This window comes from Condylura cristata, unplaced genomic scaffold (genome assembly GCF_000260355.1).
Source record: "Condylura cristata isolate star-nosed mole 26May11 unplaced genomic scaffold, ConCri1.0 scaffold00015, whole genome shotgun sequence".
NCBI classification, from domain to species: Eukaryota; Metazoa; Chordata; class Mammalia; order Eulipotyphla; family Talpidae; genus Condylura; species Condylura cristata.
The window spans coordinates 6,310,641-6,320,822 of NW_004567116.1; positions in this window are offsets into that span (position 1 = coordinate 6,310,641).

Below are 10,182 nucleotides of genomic sequence, written 5' to 3' on the forward strand. Positions count from 1 at the left end.
TTGTTCTGGCAGACTGAGTAAAATAATACTCTGTGATAATGAAAGATCCCGAGAGGCACCTGGTGCCACAGGTCACAGCCACATACCTAACAGGGCTGGGAACTGCCTCACCCCTCCTCCTGCTGCAGCCCTGGGCTGGGGAGCCTATGCTCTCCTCCCCTTAGACACCAGACAGAGGAAGAGAGTGGGAGAAAAGGGTCAGCCAGCGGCTCAGGGAATAGACGGCTCCTGCTTCCTTCCTGCGATGTGATTGAGTGAAGGGTGAGAGCTTTCAGACCAGGCTGGAGTCACATGACCTGACTTCTCAAGTCCCAGCTCCAAGCACTTCCTATCTGTGACTTTGAGAAAGTTAGAGGAAGCCTGGAAGAGGCCATTTCATGAGGTCTCAGGACATGGACACAAGTGAATCCACAATGTTGAGTGTTGGGTTATTGACTTCACGTCCGAGTTCACCTCTGGTTCTTGGCTCCGCTGACTGCCTGCCTCATAGTCATTGTGAAATGCAAGTGAGGCCGTGGTTGTGGAATAAAAGCCTGCTGGGTGTGACCTAGAAGAGTTGGTGCTTGAGTGTTTACCCTGACTTGACATTCTTCTAAGTCTCTTACAGATACTATACATTTATTTCTCATTCTATCTGCTGAACAACTTTCCAACAACTCTGTGAGCTGGACCCTATGATTCCCCATCTGTGAGTGAGAAAACTGAGTATAAGCAGCCCTGGGTAATTTGCTCCTCTTATTGTTACAGGGCACTCCAATGTGAATTGGGTTGCCTGACTGTGGGTCCTCACCAGTGAGCTTAAAGGGACATAAGGTTCAACTGCAGACACGCACAAAAAGGTTAGTAGTGGGTTTAGTTACAAGAGAAAGAAAAGTGAATAACTCAGGGAAAGAGAGAGAGATAAGTTGGCTAATGTTCCTACCAGTTCTGCTGACCTGGAATGCCAATAGCACGCTGAGAGCTGGTGAAGAGCCAAGAAGCCACGAGGCCAAGCAGCGCCCCAAAGCCCACATGTCTGGTTTTGTATCCAAACATCGCTGCTTAACACCACCCTCAGGTCCCAGCACACTTCCCTTCGGTGATGCTGGGATTTGTAGTTCCGGGGCCTGGGGGTGCGGGCAGAGTCCACAACACCTATATCTGTAGAGTTTGTTGAGGACATCCTTTCTCCCTAACATTATTAGTAAGTGGTGGCACGGTGATTTACATCTGGGGGCAGATTATGGGGTGCTCACCCCTTAGTCCCATGATAGTGCTGTCCAGAGGAACTTTCCTGATGATGGACGTGTTCTGTAGCCATCCCATCCAAGGGGTCACCCCACTGAGGGCTAAATGTGACTAGTGGAAGGCGGAACGTAAGTTTTAATTGAATTTAATTTCAATCAATTCAAAATTAAGCTGTGCATAGGCTCATGGCTGCTGTAATGAGCAGGCGCCAGCTCCCCTGCTTCCTGATTTCTGTGCTAAGGCTGCATTTTAGACAACGTGCACATGAGAAAGAGGGATTCTCCACCCCTCATAGCTACTAAGCCAGGCGCTGGGCTCCATCCCAGCTCCTGGTTGTACCCCCAGGCTTGGGGGGAGCCTGGCTCCTCCCTGCTGTGTCCACAGAGAGCAGGCTTCCTGCTCCTAGTGGTGGCCAGAGTCAGGGATTTTTCTGTGGCTGGGACCAGACTTGGGTCCCCAGAAGGGAGGTGTCAAGCAGAGGTTGAATGCTCCTCACTGCCCCTGGCCGCATCTGGTCCTTGTCGACCTGCCTGAGCCATGATTTCCCAGGAAGAGAGGGAGAAACTGGGAGGCCCCTGAGACAAACTGCATTTCCTCCCTGAGCTGGAAGCCGAGCTGGCTGGGGCTCAAGGCTTAACTAGCTGAAATAACAGTGAATAATCATCTTTAAAATGATAATGGTTAAAGTGCAGGCCTTGCAGCTCTGATTATTCAGCCTCCTGGTGGGAACCTCCTGGTGCCAGCGCAGCCAAGGCGTGTCTGCTGGTCTTGGCGGTTCCGTGGACATTTTCCACCTGCTCTTTATGCTCGAGGCTCAGTGTCCTTGGGGGCTGTGCTGTGCATCAGGAGGCGGGAGCAGCAGGGTTAGAGGAGTCATAAACGATCCCCAATCATAAACGATCCCCAAAGTATGACGGTTAGATGGGCCTGTGGGGCCAGAGACAGTCTCACTCCTGAGTGACCTTGAGTGTGATTCAGCCCGACTCCTTTTCTGGAAACCGGAGGATGACCTTGAAAGGTCATCCTGGAGGACATATCATTGTGATGCTTGGCCAAAGTGGCTGGCATGTAGTACCTGTACTCTTCTGGTGTTCTTTCTATTATGAGTGGGCAGAATGATGGGCACCTGGGACCCCCAAACCCGCACACTCTAAATAGGTTCTGCCATCTGCTGAATAAAGACAAACATACTCTTGGTGCATCCGGCCTTCAGTAGAAGGCCTTTCTGTTTCAGTAGAAAATACAATTAGTGTGAAATAGAGAGAAGAGAAAGGATCTAGTTAAAATAGTTTCCCTAGGAAACACTCCAAGTTACCCCTCCTCGTGGGTGAATGCCCAGCCAAACAGGGTTGGCCCAAAGCAAGGCTACTGAGGCCTGAAATCCTGTCAGGTCTAAGGCACCTTCTGGTGGGGACTCATAAGAGAGGGGCAGAAGGTGCCAGGTAAGTCTGGAAGGAAAAGAGCCAGATCAAAATGCAAGTCAAGATAAAGGCTGGCATTGTCAGCCTCCCCACGGTCTCTGACCCAGATCTCTCTCTTGCAAGTATCTCCTTTGGTGTCCGCAAAATACAAGTCCTGTTACAAGGACTCCTTATTTCTTCCTACGTCCTCCCTGTCTTTTCTAGCTTTTCCTTGCTGCTCAGCTTCATCCTTCCTTGGGTGGGAACCTGGAACCTCCCCTTTCTATGCAGACCACACTGTTACATTTTTTTTTTCTTCTAGTATTTCTTTGAATTTGGTTCTAGTGTGGAAGAAGAGTAGTCAGGAGGTCGAAAGCAGCTGAGTTCCAGAAGCACCTCCCTACCATCACACCACCACTGCTTTCTCTGAGGGATCTAGGGTTAGGGGGTGCTGGGGCCTCTGAGGTTCAGGAGAGAGCAGAGACAGTGTGTCTGTGTGGGGATAGGCCATGCATATTCTTGCCCAGACACCCAGGCAAGGCCAGATCTCCAACAGGTTGCTTTTCATAGTACAAGGCCAACAGGTTGCTTTTCATAGTACAATGAAGAGGTGGAGCCATAGGGGTTTCTCTTTTTCTAGGTCAAAAGTTGGTTGCATGTAAACGAGACTTGGAAGATAAGTAAGGACACTTCACTTCATTTTCATTTATCTGCTCTCTGCTGAGCAATGTGTTGCTTCTAGGTGTCTGTTTAAGGACTTCAGAAAAAAATGTATAAATATTTTAATAGTGAGATCGAAATGGTCCCACAAACACAACGGGAAGGAGGTTGTCAGCCAGGATATAAGTAATTGCCAAGTAATTGCTAAAAAAATGATGGGTGTAGGAGTTGAAAGGAGGGAGAGTAAGTGGGGGTGGTGGCAGGTTAGCAGAAGGAGGGACGGTCCAAGTTGTGTCTGGAAGGACGGTTAGTAGTTCAAGTAGGCAGAGAGAAATGGCAGGACCAAGCTGTGAGGGCCACCAAGAGAGGAAGGCGCCAAAGACAATCTCTGCGACCATAGTGTCCAGCATGTGCGGCGTAAAAGAATGAATGAGGCAATGAACAAATGGAAAGTGTGTGGAGATGAGTGAGCCCATCATGTGTTTGGTGGGGAGAGGTGGGAGTGGGAGTAAGACTGAAGATTGGCCATGAAGACCAATCTTTGGATATCACTTGGCGTTGCCTTCTATGAATCATCAAGTATATATTCGTAGCCAGGTTCTGGAGGTTAGGGGCTCACCCTCTGCTCACTTTCAGTGGATATGACCCTGGAGAACAGAGGCATTTTGGTATCAGTATAAGTGGCATGAGTCGGGGTAAGCTAGAATATGCTGCATTAACAAATAGCCCTAGGATTCCAGTGGCTTTGAAGCAGGAAGTTCCCCAAGTCTGCTGAGATTCTGCTCCATTCCCAGGAGCTTGTTGCTTGGATTCTGCTGCTTGCTGGAGCAGAACGTTCCTGCAGGTGCTGCTTGTCCACAGTGGTAGCCATGGCTACCCGGACCCCCTTCCCAACAGTAGTGCTTGTGCTATGGTGGGCGGGATGACCGGCTCCTCATGCAACCTGAATAAAGCCTGACCATTCTGTAATCGGGCTCAGCCTTTGGGAACTGATCCCACGGAGTCCACCGGTGTGACAGTAAATCTTTCTCTCTCCACCTCTCTGAGTGCCATCTGATTTCTCTAGGAAATGGCCGCAACAGCTTAAGGCAACAAAGATTTATCTCTTGCTCACTCTACAGTTCCACCCCGTGGTATTTTCACTCCAGAATTAGAATGACAGTAAACATTTAATCGGAAAAGTAAAGCGTGATAAATCACATTTCAGGTCTTACAGCTTCTTCATAGAAGCACTGTATTACCCGGACCACAGCAAGCCATCACTGGGCCAGATGTCAACGGGAGGGGGAAGCCTCGGGCCTCTTGCCCAGGGAGTGGTGGTAGGGATTTCTGAGCCATGCAACTACCACTTCAGTGAAATCTAAAGTCAGAAGAAGTAGACCAGTGAGAGAGATGAGCGGTCATAGGGAGCTAGGCCATTCAGAAACTCATTCTGGGGATAACCAAAGTCTGAACTTGGAAATTTTTCCCTGGGTATTTAGGTATATAGCACAATTTTTCCTTGGTCAGGCTCTGAACAGGGCAGGACAAAGGTAGGTCATCATTTGTGGGTCCCGGTGCAGAATGAAGACGTGCAGCTCCTTGCTCAGAATCATTCAGAATTTCAAGCCAGTGTTAAAAGTGAGAAAAAGAGGCCCACATTGGTGACCGCTGACCCACCTTGACGCAGTACCCAACCTCACTGCAGCGTCCACGCCCGCTCCACCCGGAGCCTCCGAGTGAGCGCAGAGAGGCCCCATTTGCAGCGTGAGCCCTGCCTCTCCTTGAGGGAAGGTGCTTTTACCTGAAATCACCTTCCCCTTTTCTAACTACCTGTCCATCCTCTTTCTGTCTAGAAAGGCCTTCCACTCAGTGGAGCTCCTTGCGTATTGAGATGGGCTGCTGCCCAACTCATGAATCATTCAGTCAAGTCACTTCGATCTCTACATTAGTGAGTTTTGACCTCTGAGCCCAGTGACAGCAAGGCAGTCACTCAGGTGTGGACTAGGGCTACGCACAGGGCTCTGGGTCGCCACACTGGCTGACCCCAAGAAATTGGCCCTGTTTATTGTGACCTGGCCCCATAAAAGCCAGGCTGGCAAGAGATTCGTCTCCTCCCCTCTCCCGCTGACTTCCTCCTCTCTTTGTGCTCCTTCTCTTTGTTTTCCACGCCTGACAGCCCTTTTCCTCCACCCCTTATTCGAGAAGCCTTTCGTGAACTGTGTGAAGAATCAAAGGGAGAAGCAGGGGAGGGGTGGAGGGGGGTGGGCCTGTGTGCGCCAAGAAATACAGCCTGCAGCTTTCCCAGGCATCCTCCCCTCACTCTCAACCTCTGCTGACTGTCCTCTCTCTTCTCCCAAGACTGCACCCATCTCAGCCCACCGGGGACGCTGTTCTGCCAGGACTAGCCCTCTGTCTCTGCCTTGAACCCCCTTTCACTTTATACTCCTTTCAACTGGGTCCTTTCTTTCCTTTTAAAGATTTATTTATTTATGCATACAGACCTGTGGGGGGGGGGAGGGGGTTAGAGGATTCACTAGAGACAGAGTGGGGAGCAGGACAGGCTGACTGACGAAGCACACTGCTGAGGGGAGCAGTGGGGAGACGGGAGAGGTCTGCTGCGCCCTGTGGGTGACTCCCTGACCGGGATGGAACTCGTGCTACAGTGGCTGTGGAGAGCTTCATAGTGCTGTGCTTTAACCACTTGCACCACCAGGGAGGGCCTGGATCCTTTCTTTTTTTTTTTAAAGAAAAGATATATTTGTTTTTGTGTAGAAGAACTGAGGTGCAGGCTTGAGGTGCAGGGGGTGAGAGGATTCTCCAGAGCCAGAGTGGGGAGCAGAACAGGCAGATTGACTGAAACACACTGCTGAGGGGAGCAGCAGGCGGGACTGGAGACTGCTGCTTTGCCTTGTGGGCCAGCTCCCTGGCCAGATTGGAGCTGGGAGCTCAAACTGCCAGATAGCTTGATAGTGCCCAGACTTAACCCCTTATGCCACCAGGGAGATCCTGGATCCTTTCTTTTGACTTATTTTTTTAGATAGCAGCCGTATTGATATATAATTCATGTAGCATAAAACTTACCTGTTTAAGTGGACAGTTGAATGGGTCTCACATAGTCAGAGTTATGCAACCATCGTGCAGTGCATTTTAGCACTCATTCATTGCCCTGCAGAAACTTCCTACCCATTAGCAATTACTCCTCTTTCCATCTGCTCCCTGCCCCAGGCAATCACTAGTGTGGGTTTTGTCTCTACAGATATACTAATTCTGGACATTTAAAATGGTATCTCATTGTGGTTTTGCTCTGGCCTTCCCAAGATGGTAATGACGTTGTTTTTTTTTTTTTTTTGAGTTAACGGATTTGGAGTGCCGGGTCCTTGGGTTCTCTCTGGGAAAGGTTTCCCCATAGCTCCCCTTTCAGCGCACGCAGTGAGTTCCCCAGGGGAGTTTCTCCACGAGACAGAGATGATAGTTGTATTTAAAGAGCGGGTTTACTAGGGTAAAGGACAGAAGAGTAAAGGAACTTACATAGACACAAGCGGGCAGGCTTGCAGAGAGAGGCCTGCACCCAACAGGCGGGCGGCCTTGGGAGAGCGGCCGCCGCTGAGGGAGGTCAGTGAGAAGAAGCCCGGCAGGTGCAGGTCACGAGGCTGCCTGCCCTGCGGAGGGAGAGAGTGCGTGGAAAGGGCACCTCATGGCTACTGGTGGGCAGAGGACGGCTGCCTGGCGCTGGTGCAGAGACTGCCCTGATTGAGACAGCTTCTCTGTGGTGGGCTCACTCCTTGTGAGCTAGGCTTGATGTTGGCTTTGCGTGAACTGTAAAATCTGAAAGGGACAGGAGCCCCCACAGTGGGCTCCCGCTCCAGAGCTTTATCTTTGTCACCTTCTGGATCTGTGCTGCAGACACCACCGCCAGCAGCCTGCTACCTGCCGGCCTCGTGTGTTGTGATCTAGGTGTTGGCCCTAAGGATCTTGGCTTGGACCGCTGGGCCGGTGGAGGGCTCATCTGTCTGCTCAGCTCCCCAGGGGAGTTTGTCTTGTGATGCCGCCCCCGGAATTTCTGTTCATTCCTCCCTCAGTAATAATCTTTCACATGCTCATTGGCTCGTTTTATATATATATCTTCTTTGGAAAATTGTCCACTAATATCCTTTGCTATTTTTTTTTAAAGATTTATTTATTTATTCATACAGAACTGGGGTACAGGCCAGAGATGCGGAGGGTGAGAGGATTCACCAGGGACAGAGTGGGGAGCAGAACAGGCACATCGACGAAGTACACTGCTGAGGGGAGCAGCGGGCAGGTCAGGAGAGGTCTGCCACGCCATGTGGATCTCCTCCGGGGCAGGCAGGGATCGAACTCATGCTGAAGTGGCTTAAGCTTCTTAGTGCTGTGCTTTAACCCGCTGCGCCACCAGGGAGGGCCTCCTTTGCTATTTTTTAGTGACTTATTTATATTTTCTTTTACTGAGTTGTAACATATGCTGTTGGTTCTAGACACAAGTCCCCGAACATATATGGAACTCCAAACATTTTCTCTTTTCCAGTGAGTTGTATTTTCACATTCTGGATGGTAGTTTTGGTAGCACAGACATTTTCTATCTTGATAAAGTCCATTTTATCTAGTTTTTGTTATTGTTATTTGTGTGTTAGGGTTATGTTGGAAAAACTGTTGCCTAGGGCCCTCCCTGGTGGTGCAGCAGGTTAGGACGCAGCACTGCAAGCTGGCCGCAGCCGCTTCAGTGCAAGCTCCATCCTCAGCCCCAGAGGTGACCACATGGCGCGGCGGACCGCTCCTGACCCGCCCGCCGCTCCCCTCAGCAGCGTACTTCTCAATCTGCCTGTTCTGCTCCCCACTCTGTCTCTGGTGAAGCCTCTCACCGCCGTTGTACCTCTGGCCTGCACCCGAGTTCTGTATGCATAAATAAATGAAGTCTTTAAAAAAAAAAACGAAAACAAACCAAACTGTTGCCTAACTCAAGGTCATGAAGTTTATACTATGTTAAGTTTATGCTTTGAAAATTGTTATTGTTTTAACTTTTATATTTAGGTTTGATTCATTGTTCCTTGCGGGTTTCTCTGCGCTGACCTCCCTCAGCCGAGGCCGCTCTCCCTAGGCCACGCGCCTGCAAGCGTGCAGGCCTTTCTCAGCAAAGCTGCCCCTTTTGGGGCGGCCCTTTCTGCCTCTGTGTCTGTACAAGAGTCTTGTATTCTTCTCTTCCTTTTATATTACACCTGCCCTTGTGGGTGTAACTAACGTCTGTGTCCTGGAGAAATCCGCCTGGGGACTCCCTGGTGCTGGTGAAAGGGGAGCTCTGTGAAACCTCTCCAAAGTGACCCCAAGGACCCCGCTCTCCAGACCCAACACCTCCCAAAACAGCAAATGTGATGGCTTATTTTTAGCTTCTATCAAAGTCAATTGCTGTATGGACCTGCCCTGTCTCTCTTCGTGCTAGCTCTACAGAATGACTGTAGCTTTGCAATGAAGAAATGAGAAGAAAGAAAACTTTCTTCTTTTTTGTTTTCTCCACTCCAGATCTCCTGAATTCTCATAAGAATTTTAGGGCTGTCTTGTCGATGATAGACAAGAAGCCAGTGGGAGTTTCGACGAGCATTCTATTCAACCTGCAGGTCAGTTTGGGACGAGGCTCATCTTACTATTAAGTTTCCCAGTCCACGAACAGGGGGTGTCTTTTCATTTGTTGAGGTATTCTTCCATTTCCCCTAACAGCATTTTACAGTTTTCAGAGTATAAATGTTGTTTGTCTGTGATAAATTTGTCCCCGAGAGTTTCTTTTTGATGTTACTATAAGTGGAAATTTTCTTAATTTTAGAGTGGATGGCTGATTGTTGGTTTGTAGAAATACAGTTGATTTTTGTGATAGATCTTAATCTCGAGGCCTTGCTAACATCTTTCATAAGGTTTAATAGTTTTTTTTTAATTGAATTTCTTAAGATTTTCTGTAAAAGATCATACCATCTGCAAATAGAGATAACTTTAGTCTACCTTTCTCATCCGGGTGTTTTTAATTTCATTTTCTTAAGTAAATGACCTTCTAGAACCGACAATACAGTGGTTGAAATAGAAGCGATATTTTGGCCACATTAGCCACATAAGTCCCTTCAAGTTGGGGGTTGGGGAAATGCGAATACTAGGGCTCAGCCTTTTGTGAAATATTTACCCCTTGGCTGGGAACTTAGGGAAAAGGAGCCTCTCTCTGACCTGCCTGCTGGGTTGGTTCCCCATGTCTTGTTGAGATGAGGGAGGCAGCGGGGAGCAAGTCGTGGCTCAAGTTTCATGGCTCTGGCAGTTTTTATGGAATTTAGTTTGTGAACAGATGTTTATGTTGTACTCGCCTAGGCCAGTTTCTGGAGACTTTAACTGGCTGGGATTGATACTTTTCGGGGATGGGTGTTTCCTGGAGATCTGTGGCGCTCATCCTGCCCCCCCAGAATTCCCCATTGGCTTTTAAACAAGCTCAAGTCTTTTTCATTAAAAACTACATTTTCTATCCTGCTCCAATCACCACTCTCATTCTGTTTGCTCCCGTTGTCAAAGCTCGAGCAGATGTTCTACCTTTGCTTCCCGACGTCCCCTCAATCACTCTGAACAGATTTCCCAGACCCACCAGATCTGAAAGAGCAACTTAAAAAAATATATATTTATGCTTATAGAACTGGGGTACAGGCCAGAGGTACAGGGGGTGAGAGGACTCCTCAGAGACAGAGTGGGGAGCAGAACAGGTGGATCTACTGCAACACATTGCTGAGGGGAGCAGGGGGAGACAGGAGAGGTCTGCCGCGCCATGTGGTCACCTCCTGGCGGGGGAATGAACTCGCGCTGCAGTGGCTGCACACAGCTTCCTAGTGCTGAGACTTAGCCCCTTGCGCCGCCAGGGAGGCCCAGCGAGTCG